The following is a 15,346-nucleotide window of genomic DNA, read 5'->3' as shown; positions in this document are numbered from 1 at the left end:
CCCCAAAAGGCATCCTGATTTCAAGAAGTCAAAAGTGTACCTGGCATTAAACAGCCTTGAGTCAATCCTGGTGGGATTAACTGGACTGAGTTTCTGTATACTGCACATGCTATGGATCTACTTTGATCACAGTAAGGAAAAAAATGATAATAGATTTTTTTTAAAAGAATTGCTGCACAGGAGTGTTCCGTTTCTTTTATATGTCAGAGTTTGATCTTGATAAAAACCTTTTAAAACATCCTTTTCCCCCCACTATGGTAAAGAGATCATATCTATTTTTGCTTTTCTTTAAGAAAAGAAAATGGGGATTGCTTACACGGGGAAAGAAAATTTTATTCTCCAACACCCCCTCCCATTCTACTAAACCATTTTAGTCGACATATGTTTGTTATCAGAGAGAGGTGCTGTGAACACACAGCCATTTTCTTAGCAGCTTTTTGACTGTATGTTACCATAGTCCCACAAGGCATTGGTCCTTTCCCATTGGGAAGTCATGAATAAGAGACTATGAAGCTTGCACGTCAGATCTTCCTCAATTAATCCACCATTAGCATGTTTGGGATCCACTACTGGATGGTTAACAGCAGCTTTTGTAACTGTACGCCGACCATATCCAATTATGCTCTGCTAAAAATGAACTCTTTGCAGACCAACCCTCTCGGCTGTCAGTGTTTTCCGTTTTCCTATTTTAACGTTTGTGTATAGTGGCAGGCGACAGATGGTGTAGATCAGATCGATTTGATTGCATTAGATGATTTTTTCCCTTCCCCACTCCTTTCTGGAAGCTCGCATCAGCTGAAGGCTATCGCCTGGGACTCCTCGGAAGCATGAGCAAGCCGCCACCACGCGAAGGCACTGGGGCACAGCCAGCGCTAGGCGCCGAGGTCCCTTCCTAGGGCTTGTTAACACTGTAACCCGGCACTCGGAGAGAAGAAGCAGCTCCCACTGCCCAGAGCCTACCTCACCGCACATCAGATGACTCCCTGGCTTCTACACACAGTTGGAGTTCCGCTTGAAACCTGGATTTAGAGGGTAAGCACTTCAATCGAGATGGATTTGTGACAGTTACTTTGCCATACAGCAAGACAAATCTCAGCAAACGTAAAGGATGTAGGATGTATGGGAGAGGGAGACTATGTTTACATCGAAAAATGTGTTTCTTTTTGTCTGAGAACGAGAGTATTATTCAGTAAAGATGTGTATACTCTTTTTCCATTGATTGTAAGAGTCGACTACCACCCTCCTCCCGATTTTTTCTCTCTCCTTGGTGTTTCCCCCTTTCTACTTGAGAGGGAAGGAGAGAGGGAGAGGGAGGGAGTCAAGGGGGAAGAGAGAGAGAGAGGGAGAGGAGGGGGAGAGGGGGGAGAGACAGAGAGAGGCATTTCAGCTTTAGCTTAATTGGCTTATTTCCTCAAACCGATTGCTTTGTCGCGTTTCTTTATGTATTTTTGGTTGCAAATTGCGAAGCGATTAACTGGAATGGGTGTTGGAGTGTGGGGGATAGCATACGAAAGTACTGGGAACCGTCAGTGAGTCGCGGTGGCCTTGAGAGATCAAAAGGTGCTGAAAGCCCCCTGCCCGCAAAACACACCTCTAGTTATTGGGGCGCGAGAGAAATGTAGATTCTAATAAACATGGCTTGCAGGAGTCGATGAACAAAGGTACTTAATGCGGACCTAAGCCTCCGCTGATATTGTTCCGCTAGCAGTATCTAAATATTCAAAAGCGAAGTGTAAGTTGATCAACAAACGCCCTAATGGTATTGGGCTTTTTCCCTTTTCTGTTTTTGTGTGGAGGGTGGAGAAGAGGGGGAGGGTGGATGGGTGGGGGAAATCCGACAGCTTAAGGAGGCTTGAATTGAATATGCACCCAGCGGCAGTGGTCTCGTAGGAAATGGTGTTCTCGTAAGTCAGGCTGCCCCGCTCAAGCACGAGAGAGCTTTGGTTAGAGCTCAGAGCGTCAGTTCTGCTGCGAGTGCTGCCGGCAGTCGGCCCGGGTTGAGCTGTCCACTCGTCCAGGTGCTGAAGCTGGTGGAACATTGGGTAGGTAGGGAAAAGGCTGGCACTGCTACTTGGGTAGAAAGAAAGCATATCAACTGCGTTGTTCTAGTTTCTTAAAGCTTGTGAGTCTGTGGGTCACTGTGTGTATATATTTCATTTTAATTGTGAGGAAGCAAAACTGAAGGAGACTACTTGGAAAGCATTGAAAAGCTGTGTGGGTATTTATGCTGTGATTCTGATGCCCTGTGTATTGGTGTGTGTCTGTGTGTGTGTGTGTCTGTGTGTGTGTGTGCCTCCCTTGACCATCCTTTTGAATTTAAAACGTTCCATTTAGTAAATCCAAGCCTATCTGTATAATGTGTTTCTTGTTTTCCTTTTAATATTAGTTGAGATTTAAATAGAAGAGTGCAGAAGCAAATGTACACTTTGCTCATAGACTATTGCATTACTTTCCCTAAGGGCTTTTGTTTCTAGGAGTTCAAGCTGAAGAGAACCTGTCAGCTTTCTGAATTTTTTTTTTCTTTTGGTTCTAGCCCCAGAGAAAAGCTCCACTTTATACCTATGTTAGGTAACAGCATAAAACAGTGCTTATTTATTTGTTTTATTGATATCTGTCTTTTTGTAAGTGGTGTACTTAAGAGTTATCTGAAAATAATGTAAAACAGGCTGGTAGTTGGGCTATACTGGTTTTCTTTCTAGTTATTTTAGGTTCAGACATTATATATTAAACATCTATTCATAAAACCTAGAATTCAAGTTGATTTTTCCATCTGTAAGTAACATGTCAAGAAAATGATGAGTTGGTGTGCCTGGATAAATATTATATTTTTTTAAAAAAAAATAAGAGCGAGCACAACCTAAGTGCCTTAAATTGCAACCAGGTCAGTTAAAGATGAGTTGTGGTAGTGGGAGAGATTCTGTTATATAATTACTCCTTGATGAAGAGCTATTTGCACTTACATAATTTGGGAAATCATAATGTCTATTGCCATGCTTCCATATTCCCCCCCATTCCCCTTACATGGATGTACTTTCATGTATTTGAGAGTAAAGGGGAAAGCAAATTGAGAACTTTCTAATGAAGCTACACCATGTCTTGGGTAGTGACGTTGCACTTGTCCATTTTATTTAGTGAACAATAAACCCCCATTATCAGAATATCCACTGCAGGATCTTAAGACAAAGCTTTTCCAGTAAGAGCCATATTGATCATCAAAGAATCACAGAGATTCTCTCTCTAAATGCCAAAATTACACTCACTTTGCAAATGAGTTTTTATTGGCTTTCTCTTCTTAAAATAATTTTTATGAACACAGAGCTTCAAAGGTTTTTCTGTAGAGGTGTCCACAACAGCTGTACAGCAATGCATTTATAGTATATATTTTAAAGGTGTGCTATGAAATTAAATATTGTGGTGATATAAAATGATGCTTAAATCATAGAAGCTCTACCAGCTTCTCAACTCAGTTAGTTTTGATACTATGGAAAATGGATTTAATTATTGTAAGCCTTGGAGCTTTTTTTTTTCTTTAAAAATCATTATGTTGTATAGCTCTAAGGCCTTCAAAGGAAAGATGCCTATTTTTGTAAATCTATAAGTATTTGATTTCAAGTAGGAAATTGAATGACTGTTTATTTTCTATGATCTTGGACTTGAGAAAAATGCATTTCCAAAACATACTATTGAAAATTTCACCCATGCATGACCCTATCTTTATTTAAGCCTCACTTCTTCCCAAAGCCGTCTAGGCAAATATATTTGTAATGTTTGTGTGGGTAACTATTCATGTCTCTTATAGGGTTCTCTGGCTGCCATGGCACTCAATCAAACCACCTGGAGTGGACTGGCCGAGACCAGACTGGGTACCAAGCAGAGAAGTGCAGAGGAAGGCACTGGGAGAGCACCAGGTAAACTGAAGGTTACTTGTCACTCCCACTTGTGCCCAAAGATCCTTGCCACATCTTTCCTCCTCACTGGAAAGACAGCACTCTTCTGTGTTAAGTATTTGGTTTTGTGATTTGTCTTTCAGAATTGGAAATAGAGCGGCCATTTGGATTTGGGCAGGAAGCAGCCGAGCACAGCTTTGGATCCTTCTTTAGGGAAATCGAGTTATGGATTTATGGTCCCGGTCAAGCTCAGCCCATCCCCAGCCAGGGGCGGGCTCAGCGAGCAGCAAGAGTTCTGGTGGCGGCAGCGGCGGCAGTAGCAGCGGCAGCGGTAGCAGCGGCAGCGGCAGCTTGGTCCTCTGACTCTCTTCGGTGACGGGTATTCTTGGGTGGATAATACGGATTACGTTGTTATTGCTTAAGAATACGCGTAGTCGAGGAGAGTACCAGCGGCAGGGGGGCAGCGGCCGCCCTCCCCAGCCCACCAGCTGGCCACTAAACGCCCGTGGTTGCCAAGGTAGCACTTTCTTGTTCTTTTCATTTCCTCGGGTGTTTTCGCACTGGTTCCACCGGAAAGGCTGTGCGCTGCGCCTCTGGTGACCAGGACTGGAAAATGGGTTCGCGCTGGGGGCGGGGGGCGAGGTGAAGGGGATGGGCGGGGAGAGGAAGGGGGTCCGTTCCCCCGAGCCTGTGGGGCGGTTCTGCGTCCCCTGCCCGCTCCTCTCCTCTCCACGGTAGGGTGCGGCTCGGGGGAGAGACGCGTTCTGGGCAATTTTCTAAAGTTGGGAACGACTGAAAGGCCTTGAGCAGTTTGGGAGCGTCGCGAGTGAGGTGCTGAAGCTGGGCAGAGGGTCGCTGGGGGCTGCCTCCGCAGAAAGGGCGTGTCCGTGGGCGAAGGTGCCCCCGCAAGCCTGCGGAAGTGCGTGACTTCGCGAATCCCGGGCCCGGGGCGGTGCCGGAGCCCCACCCCCGGCCGGCCGCGCCGCTCCGCAACCAGACTAGGCGGTCGAGCTGGGAAGGGGGCGGGGGTCCGGGGGCTGGGTCCCCGCGGAACTTCCAGATCGGAAGTGTGGCGGGTCTCTCAGGAACGCGTATTTTCTTTTCGGATTCTCCGAGAAGGGGTGGAGAAACAGGATGGGAACCGGATTGGTTGCAGTGTGGCACAGACCTGGAACCTTCCTGAAAGAGGTTGGGGCAGGCAGTGACTGTTCAGACGTCCAATCTCTTTGGGACACCTCTTCAGCGCTGTCTTCCCTGCCTCTGCCTTTAGGACGAGTCTCAAACACCAACAAACTCAAGGCACGTCCCCTCTCTCAGGTCAGCTGCGAAGGGACGGGAGCAAGAGAGAGCCTCTCCCTCCTTCTACTTCGAGTTTTTGTTTGTTTGTTTCAAAATATTAATGGACGATAAAACAACACGGATTTGTCACCTACTAGCGAAGAGGAAGCTACCGCCACCAACCCCCTCAAGCATGCCCGGGCACTTCTGGGGACAATCGGACGTGGCAGGAGTTGGCATGCCCAAGATGGAGCTGGGAAGGATGACCCAGAGTGGAAGGCGTGGGCCGGTGCTCCAGGTCTCAGCTTTCACCGGCGTCGAACCACACAACTTTGCCAGCTTTGCACTTTGCCTTTCCTTATTGTGAGGCATCTGGGACCGTCCTATCAAGGCGCTTCAAAAGTGTAAGGACAGAGTGCTGGGGACAAGAACGTACCAGGGGCCCAGAAGAATTCACTAGCGCGGCCAAACACTAAGACCAGGTTTCCTCCCTGCGTAGTGGTCGTTGGTTGTGCACGGGCTGCGCACGAAGACTGAATTTCTGAGAAATGGAAACTGCAGGAGAAAAATCAAATAAACTTAGAGGCCTGCGAAGCTCTCCCTCTCGTCGCTCTGGGATCCCTCTAAGCTGACCTGCAACTCATACACCTTCTCCCCCTGGAGGATGGGCCTTTCCCAGGCACGAAGTGCGTGTGCCCCACTGGGCTTTTGCTCACAAGAGTGGTCTGAATCCTGGAGAGGCTGACACCGAGGTGTCTTGAAGGAGGCAGGCACACTCTCATGCTTCCCCACCTAGGGTTTCGCCTTTCTTCTAATATGTAGGATTCCCAGTGAAGGGTACTCCACACACACCCTCTCCCTACCCCTAATCCCACCCCATTGTGTCTGATCCCACAATTACTCCCAGGGTATCTATACTCACAGTTTTTGCGCTCAAAAAACATTGCTGTCTGCAGGGAACGGGTGGAGCCCTTCTCAGAAGCTCCCGGGGGCGAGTCCATTTTAAGAATGAGTTGAAGTAGGAAAGAAAACACAGATGCTGTCTTTGCATTCGACATTCTATCACCAGCAAGAGAATATGTAACTCCTGTTCTTTCCTTCATTATTCCATGAATTACCTTCTTTCTCTAGGGATCCACCAGTTGGTGATTTAGGGCTTTTAAATAATGTGCTTGTTATGTATTTAACAAAATGCAATATGTCTACTGGTGGCATTGTTTCATTGGGAAATTAGAAAAGTAGAAGCTACATACTTTAGCTCCTAGGTGGTCTCTAGAAAGTTGGCCTCATGCTGGTTGGCTAAATAATAAGTGTTTAGGATTTGAAAGAAAGAAAGAGAGTTGAAGGCCTGGTGACAGAGTTTGTGAGAAACCAAAGATGTAACACTCTGGCATTTGTTGAGGGGATGTGGAAGAACTTTTGAAAAATAAGCTATTCTATTCAGTTTCGTGCAGATTTATTGCAGTTGCTTCATCGAAGAAGAGTAATGTTTAGAGTGGAATAATTGCAGATGCTAGTGATGAAATCTAAAGGAAACCTCTACTCATAGTTAACAAAGTATTTTGTTGTTGTTGTTTAAATACTTATCTCATTGCTTTCTTTCCTTTGCAGAATCATTTTCCTATAAAAGCTTCCATTAGGTGTCAGTCTGACTGAACTGGTTCTTATTTAAGTTTGGGGTGAAAATGTTCCATCATCAGACCTTTTAAGATAAGAAAGTGGGAAAAATTAAAACTTTATTAAGTTGAAATTACTGGAGGTAATTTTTATTGTTACAAGGCAGCTTTTTTCTTTCCAGAAAAATAATGTAAAAGTCTATCACCACGAGTCAATTACTGATTTTGCCCTGTCACTGTCCATAGCCAAGATTAAGGAAGTACAAAATGCTTGTTTGTGCTTTTCATGCTAGATGCAAGTAGTATTAAGTAGTCATAATTTTTGAATGGCCTTTCAATTGATGTCCTAATACTAGAAGGGTAAGCAGCCTTTTCTAATATTTGTTTTGCTTTACAAAGGTGATAGAAATTTTTCCTGAAAAAAGGAACATAGATTCAGCTTAAGCTGTTCATTTGACAATACTGAGGGCACAGTAAAGGAGAAGGGAGACAAATTGTGAAAATTACTTTTGTCCACTAGTTTTACTTTAATAAAGCCTGCCTAAATACTCAGAATTTATGAACACAATTTGTGATGTATAGGTGGGAGATTTTAGGTTGCCCAGTTAAATTTATATAATGTCTATAAATGATCAATTTTATACTATAATATTCATTAATAAGTGTAAGAAGAAGCATCAGCTTGATTGGTCGTTTGCTACTGGGTCCCAAGTAAGCAGATTGATAGAAACTGCGTTTTTCAGAAAATTTGCTTATTTTATTCTTTGTATTTGTGAATCCTGTTCTGATGTTGTTGCTTGAATAGAATTGTGGGGAGTGGTGATGGTATTCATGGTTAAAGATCCATAGAGCATCATGACAACCCCGTGAACTTTCCCCGAGGCCATTGTGAGCCCTAGAATGATGTGGCTGTTGGTGTCAGAGCAATGGCAATCTAGAACCAGAACAGAGGTCCCAGTGAAAGTCCAAGCAAAGGCAAGAAACGATGAAGTAGCATTTTGATGGAAGGAATATTCCATAAACCCTATTATCAATTTTTGCCTTATATTCCACATTAGTCATGAGAAATACTCAAATATAAAAATATACAACAAAGGTAGAGATGATGGGTATATTGGGAAACATTTTTGTGTTTTATGTAGGGCAGAGGAGAAGTACTAAGGACATAGAAGGAAAGACAGTATAAGGCCATCACAGTTGTTCACCATCTTGTCAATATATACAGGTGCAGCTACCATTGTATTACAGAAATGACAGAATGATGTTCTTACAGTGTTGGAAAGTAGTGTATTCTGCATAGGAGACTTACTATTTAAAAGTAAATTTCTTTTGGATGTATTTTCAGTAAGAAGAAAAAATGTAATAATGACATCAGAATATTTAAGGACTTTTAAATCATTTAGCTATTGAATTTAGTTATAGATAGCTGTACAACTATAAACACAAATGCTAAATAGATTTTAAGCAAATAGCTTTGTAGTACAATTTGTTTTTTAAATGTTTTCAGATTTTTATCTTAGTGCTTATACTTTAAATCATGACTTACAAGTCTTATGTTTAAGTCTAGAAAACATTTTGCATGAGTGTATAAAATAAACATTTTAGTTGAGGAAACAATGCAGTTCATCCAAAAAAAACATAAGCCAGAAAAGATATATTATAAAATTTAAAATTTCTTGAAATGTGTTTATTACCCAGTAATTAGTCGAGTTTGTGGAGTGCAGCCTAACAATAAAATCAGTATATCTGTATATTTGTATCATTGACCAGCTCAAAAATGTATTGCCAGCTATATCTTGTGAGTTCTGAGTTCTGTTATCCTGGCTAATAATAATGTGAGCTAAGCAAGGCAGTCTGATCTTCAACACAATTAAAATATTATAATGCATATGCAAAGGTAAAGACAACACTTCATTTGCTTTGTTTGTGGAAAAGGCCTTTGAGACTCCTAGTATTTGAAAATATATACATATATAGTAGATCAAGCTAGAACCAAATGTTAAAAACCTGAGTCCTAAAGCATGCAGTTCAAAGATATTAAATAAGGGTTATTGCCTTTATTAATTTTAAACCAATACTGAATCTCGTTCAGTTAAATTACAAACTAAAGAAGACATATTGCTGGAATCTGTTAATATTATGTTTTCAGTTCAAATGCAATTTATATCATAATATGCTTTTTAAAAAGTTGACAAACTATATTACAATAGTGACATAATTGCATAATTTGAAAGTAGTGTCTATTTGTAAACTTGAATGAAATGTGTGCTTTTTGGAAACACTTTTTCTGAAAAGATTATTTTTATAAAAATGATACATTTTAATTGGAAAATTGATATTTCTTGCAATTTTGTTTTTAAAATTTGTATTCAATACATGAGTGAGTATTAATTGTTTGAAGCCTATTTTTGTCTCTCTAAGCTAGTGTAGTCAATTTCAAGAACTGGTTCAAACAAGTCTCAAGATAAACTAAAAATTACTCATTTAAAATAGTTTTTTATATATCTGCCAAACAGTCCACTAGCTTTTGTACTCCAAGAAGAATGAATGAATGAATGAATGAATGAATGAATGTCATGCCTGCTATTCTGTCAGAAGCAGATATGAGAAAAAGATCTTTTCCTTTGTAATAGAAATATATCATGATAAGACTTCCAAATATCCTGGATTGTTTTACAGATAACTACACAGGAATTAAAGTTGTAGAATGATTACTTTATGGATCCAGTTTCATGTAGTTTTTTTTCATAACTGTTATTTATATAGGATTTGGTGTTTACTGAAACAAAGCAAATTAGAGAATTGAGGCCGTTACACCGAGAAATCTCAAATTTCATTTTGTCCCTCAATGACATGATACTTAAGGAGAGAGAATCTCTCCTGTGGTAGAAAGAACTTTGGAATAAGACTAGAAAATCTGATTTCGAGTACAGATTCTGTTGTGAACTATGACAATGGACCTGTCACACAGCTTGCCTTGTCTTCAGTTGTCTCATCCATAAGAAGGGCTAGATTTAGATTTGCTTAAAGCCTTTTTACCTCTTTAGGGTTCCATTTCAAAGAAAGTCTTTTTTTTTTTTTTTTTTTTTTTTTGTGGTCTGAATCTATTCTTCATTTCATGTAAAGATGGTGTGCCAATTGATATCACAACTAAGAAGCTTTTAAAAAGTATTCACCAACATTTCATCTTCGTATTAAATAATAAAATGGTCTTTAAGATTTTTACTTAAATTCTTAAAGCATGAAACACATGGAAATATTTGTTGCTTTTTCATACTTCATTTTTTATTTGAAGTTTTAGTAGGGAAAAAAAGCCCCCAAAGAATGCTTTACAGATTCATTCTAATGTGTTAGCATGGGAGTACATGCATATGTATATCTGTATAATAAATTTGAAGCTACTCAAACCGTAGATCTATCTTCATAAGCATTTTAGCCTAATGAGGCCAAATCACAAACAACTCTATTCAAAGTTGATTTATATGATTGTAGCGGATAAAGAATGAACATGAAGAGTTGGCCTCTAAAAATGTTTACTCCTTGTGTAAATGTTTATACTATTAAATTCAATTACAATATTTGGAAGAGCGTGAAAATTACTGTGTTTGTTTCCATTCTGTTAAAAGGACCAATAATTGTCTAGGATATTTAATTCTTCTAAAATGGTTAATCTTTTAAAATACCTAGTCCAGTGTTTGGCACATAGTAGGTGCTCAAAATATTTATGAATTTTGTGAAAGCAATGATATCCTTTTGGGGCATATGTTAATATAAATTTTACATTTTTTCATAATTATTTAAAGTCACTATTATATAAAATGATTGTTGTACTGCATATATTTAAGTTTAATTTAATGTTAGACATAAATTTTAATTCTCAGATTTGTGTACTAATAGTGCAGTTCTTCTTTGCCAGGAAGGAAAATACATTGTCTCTAGTTATTTGATATAACTTTTAAATAATGGAAAAATCCATGAGAACATTGCTTTCAAGCTGGTATTCTTTTTGAAACTCCAAGTAGCTGTTTAATCTACTACTGAAATAGAAAATTTTAGTCCATGTGAATGTTACCTAATGTATTTTATTTAATATTAAATGTATACATATTTGTAAGAATTTATAAAGTTTTAAGAAGTAATCAATAGAAACGTACTTTATGCAATATAATAATTACTGTGATAGGTATGTTTTCAAAGCTAAAGATCTGTATAACTTTTTTCTTAATTTTAAAAAATTATTTACTAGGAAAACAGACTAAGTTACAATTTTATTTGAAAGGTGTGACTCTCTGGGATGGTCAATGTATAGTAAATATAAGTTGACTTTTTAATCACAAAATAATACACTCATTGTCTAAAAATTAAAATAATATGCTTTATCAGCTATTGCTTTAATCAGATAGTTTACATGCTATCCATTCTCAGTTTAATTATGGGTATAAAATATTATGTCCATTGAAAACTTTGACTGATTTGTGTGCTACATGGAATCAAACACAAAAAGAATAGAGATTTAAAGAGAAAAAATTAATTAAAAAATACAAACTGAGAATAAGTTCAATAAAAATTCTATAAAGTTTTCAAAAGTAATTGCCTTCAAATATGTATCTGGGGGTAGGAGTATGCGGTTTGGAAGTCATTTATTCACACTTTTATTAAAATATCTCATGTTCCTTTTTGTTGTTGGATGTGGTTGTCCATAAAACAGCTTTGAGATTGTTTTAATATTATATATTAGAACAGAGTCAAAATAAGGAGATTCTTTACCACAAACAAGCAGGTTTCTGTTAGTTGTGAATGCTATGTTTATTAAAAATAGTGAGTGATGTTAAACTTTTGAGGCGGTTTCACATTTACATTTGGTGATTTGTGTAGTTAACAATTGGATTTGACAAGAGAAAAGGGACAATTATAGCAAGTAACAGTATTAATGATGTGGACTGGAGTGAAGAATGTACAGATTTTGGTGATGTATTAAGTAATAATAATGAAATTCCTGGTGTCTGGGACCAGTACACCTTGAAAAAATATCAATTTTAGAAAACGTTAGAAGAGGTCTTGTTTGTTATATGGTACCCTTTGCCCTGTTGTGATGCGTAGTGTTCAATATTGATTTTATATAGTTTATCTGTGTAGAAGGATTCTTTCATCGTAGAAGGATTCTTTCATAGTATGAGTGACAAGTGTATCCAAAAGTTCTTGCTTTCAAAGTCATGCTCTGATATAGAACTTTGAATCAATTAAAATAGAAATAATCTCTGAATAAAATAAGCCTAGCTTATCTGTAGAAAATTGAGAAAGGCAAGAAATCTGGATGTTTCTCAAGTAAAAGAAAGAATATCAGTCTGAAAAGACAAAGACTTCTGAAAATTGAGCCTGGGGGACATGGCTTAAAAGAGACAGCCTTTTTAACAGTTTTTCTATTAGAAAATACATGTATGATACTTGAATTTGTGCTCTAGAAGTAAAATAACCTGGGAGGATTTGTTAAGACAGTATTTCCTGATATAAAATATTGATACCAAGAGTTTAGTTTTTCCCATTCACTTAATTGATTTAGATTTTAGAGAGGAAATCTATTTGTTAGTTAACCATGATAAAGACAGAGAAGATTGATATGTTTGTCTTTGTCTAACTTGGCCCTTATTTCCAAATACATAACATTTCCCCCTGATCATTTGTTTGCTTTTAATATGATTATTTTCCATTCCTATATCCACATGGAATACAAAATTTCAATAGTCTTTGATAAGCTCAGAGTAAATTCATATGATATTTAGTTGTCATTATAAATTTCTATCTCAGATCTAGTTCTTTGGTATGTAATACAATTCCCATGTTTCCCACATGAAGTCCTCACAACACAGAGAATCCAAATAACTTCTCCATGGACACTCAGATAATATTAGTAACCCATTTTCTAAGTCCTTGTTTGGTGTTTTCTTTCTAATACACCACACTAAAACTTCACTAAATGTTGAAGTTTTTCTCACAACATTGCTCTTCCTATTGTCTGAGAATAATTCTTATATTTTTCATACTATTCAGTGATATTTTACCCAATTAATCTAAACTTTTCAAAAATTCTTATATTGTATAAGTAGATGTGAATGTATCAACATATTCCAAAGGTCTCTAGTGTGCTTATACTAATGATTTTTTAAATCTTGGAAAATTGTATAGGCTATCTTAATGTAGAAACAGAAAATGAATCATAATTAAAGGAATAACTTGATCTTTTACCCTAGTTGGAAATATTGCGGTAAAACAAGGGAAATGTTAATCACAAGTATATCAACTCAGTTTAATAAGCTTCCAAATGCAAATGTCAACTAAAAGATTGGATACAAAAATATTTGTCATGCAGTGTATTCAATGAAAAATTTAAAGTAACATTGTTAAATAACAGTGACCCCACGATGTTCTCATATCAAATAACAGAAATAAAATCACATTTTAATATACAATTTAAAATTATATTTACTTTTACTTCACTTTTTAAATGTTCAAAGCTATCTTGTTGAATAAAGAAGAACAGATCGGCTATTGGATTAGGGCAGAATCAAAGTAAAATTCTCAGTTTTGCAAAACCCTGTTCACTTCTTTTGTGCTATTTATGAAAATTGCATGGTGGTCTGCCACTGCCACATCTGGGTGACTTGTAATGCTAATCATTTAGGGGTGTGAGAAGGTGATTTTTTCACTGTGGGTTCAACCAACTTATCAATCATGAAGCATGCTCCTTATACATATGTTGCTTAATGACAAGGATACATTCTGAGAAACACATCCTTAGGCAATTTTGTCATTGTAGGAACAACATAGAATGTACTTACAGAAACTTACATGGTATAGCCTACTATACACCTAGGCTGTATGGCAGCCTACTGCTTCTAGACTAGAAACCTGTACAGCCACATGTTACTATACTGAATAATGTAGCCCATTGTAACACAATGGTAAGTATTTGTGTATCTAAACACAACTAAATATAGAAAAGGCATAGTAGGAATACAGTATTACAAGTTTATGGGACCACCATTGTATATCCAACCTGTCGCTGATAGATACATCATTATGTGCCATATGACTACCAAATCATTCCTCTATCATAGCAGTGAGGGTTCACTAGAAAAAGTGGTGTAACTATCTTTGTTTCAAATTCATCAAGATAGAAAGTGGATATTTCATCAAGATAGAAAGTGGATATCCGTTTGACCATTTAATCCCGTTTAATAGGTTTTCCTATTTTATTAATTATAAACAGTAACTGTAAATGACTATGTTCATTCTTTTTCTCAAGCTTTTTAAAAAGGTTGTAGATATAATCCAGAGATATGAAGGTAGATAAACAGACAGACAGACAGATTGGCTCTTTAAAATCTATTTTGGTGCTCAAATGAAAATAATCCAGTGGAAAAATTGGCACTGAGAAGTCGCACCTAAAATAATCAATATTTTGTCCAAAAAAAAATGTTTTATGGATTCACATAATTTGGCCAAGAACAAAATGTTTTAAATTGTGTAAAGGATAGATTTTAATCCTCATACCAGCTAATTAAGCTTCTTCTGTACAACATACAGTTTTAAGTTAACAGTAATTAATATAGCCAGCTTGGAACCTCAGGAAGCTAAAGCCAGCAAGTGCTTTTTGGTTCACTCGAGAGGATGCGGTTTGATTGCTGGCGCCAGTAAACAGGTTGAGAATTGTCAACATTGTAATTAGCAGCAAGTTTCTGGATTCTCTGCCTGCCAGACTAGTGGGTTGATGCTTGGAGCAGTTGCCCCAGTGGGGAGAGTGAAAAACAAAGGAAGGGAATTTGAGCAACCTTGGTAGGCTCTGCCAGCATATGCCACTGGACCAATGTTTTTCTTGGCAAAGGTCTATTTTAAGACATCTAGCTGTGGTTTCCATAAAATATGAAACTCACCATAGCAACCAAAATGGCAAGCGTCTCTAGGAACCTTTCCTTGATTGGGTATCAGGTCAAACTGTGTTCAGAGTGATATTGCCTTATGTGCAGTATGCTGTGTACCGTGTACAATGTGGTTATTAACAGTATGATTAAAAGGGTTAAAATCTGTTTTGGCAGCAATCCTTCAAAAGTCTGCCTCTGCCAAAAAGCCTTCAAAGAATAAGGTTATGCAAACCTTATTAACCCTTCGTGTAGTGCAAATAGAAAGGAAATGTCAACCTGAATACCACCCAGCATCCAATCTTCACTACTTACTTAAATGATGGTTTCAATCTAGTTTTCTTAATTCCAAACCATGTGATTGTTATGAACAAAGGTTGTCATAGATTTTAAATCCAAACCTTATTGCAGTGACTATAAGATGAGGACTACATTCGTACAGTTTATAGGTAATTTATAGCCCAACTGACAAAAATTAGACTATCTTTTGAAACCTACTTAATAAAAGTTCATGTTATATATGTATAGACACACACATATGTAAAATTTCACTCTCTTAGAATATTTTATCTTATCTAAAATAAACAACATGTATACTCTGAGTAGTCACAGGATAAATACTAACCCACCTACCTTGTGGCAAAAGCAC

General features: G+C 37.9%; 1 long non-coding RNA gene and 1 pseudogene across 2 annotated transcripts in view; both read left to right on the top strand.

The window, feature by feature from the left end:
• The first annotated feature begins 546 nt into the window (after positions 1-546).
• The window catches only part of LOC112636258, a 62,662-nt gene continuing 47,862 nt past the window's right edge, over positions 547-15,346 (top strand). Inside the window, exons 1-3 of the long non-coding RNA XR_003122154.1 lie at positions 547-1,032; positions 3,800-3,908; positions 4,031-4,404. This is a non-coding gene — a long non-coding RNA (uncharacterized LOC112636258). The remainder of the gene's footprint in view (positions 1,033-3,799; positions 3,909-4,030; positions 4,405-15,346) is intronic.
• On the top strand, positions 5,022-5,532 carry LOC112636252 (annotated as a pseudogene). Its single transcript, XR_003122152.1, has one exon. The product of XR_003122152.1 is annotated as an uncharacterized LOC112636252 (transcript).

This window comes from Theropithecus gelada, chromosome 1 (genome assembly GCF_003255815.1).
Source record: "Theropithecus gelada isolate Dixy chromosome 1, Tgel_1.0, whole genome shotgun sequence".
NCBI classification, from domain to species: domain Eukaryota; kingdom Metazoa; phylum Chordata; class Mammalia; order Primates; family Cercopithecidae; genus Theropithecus; species Theropithecus gelada.
This window is presented reverse-complemented; position numbering and strand designations above follow the sequence as displayed.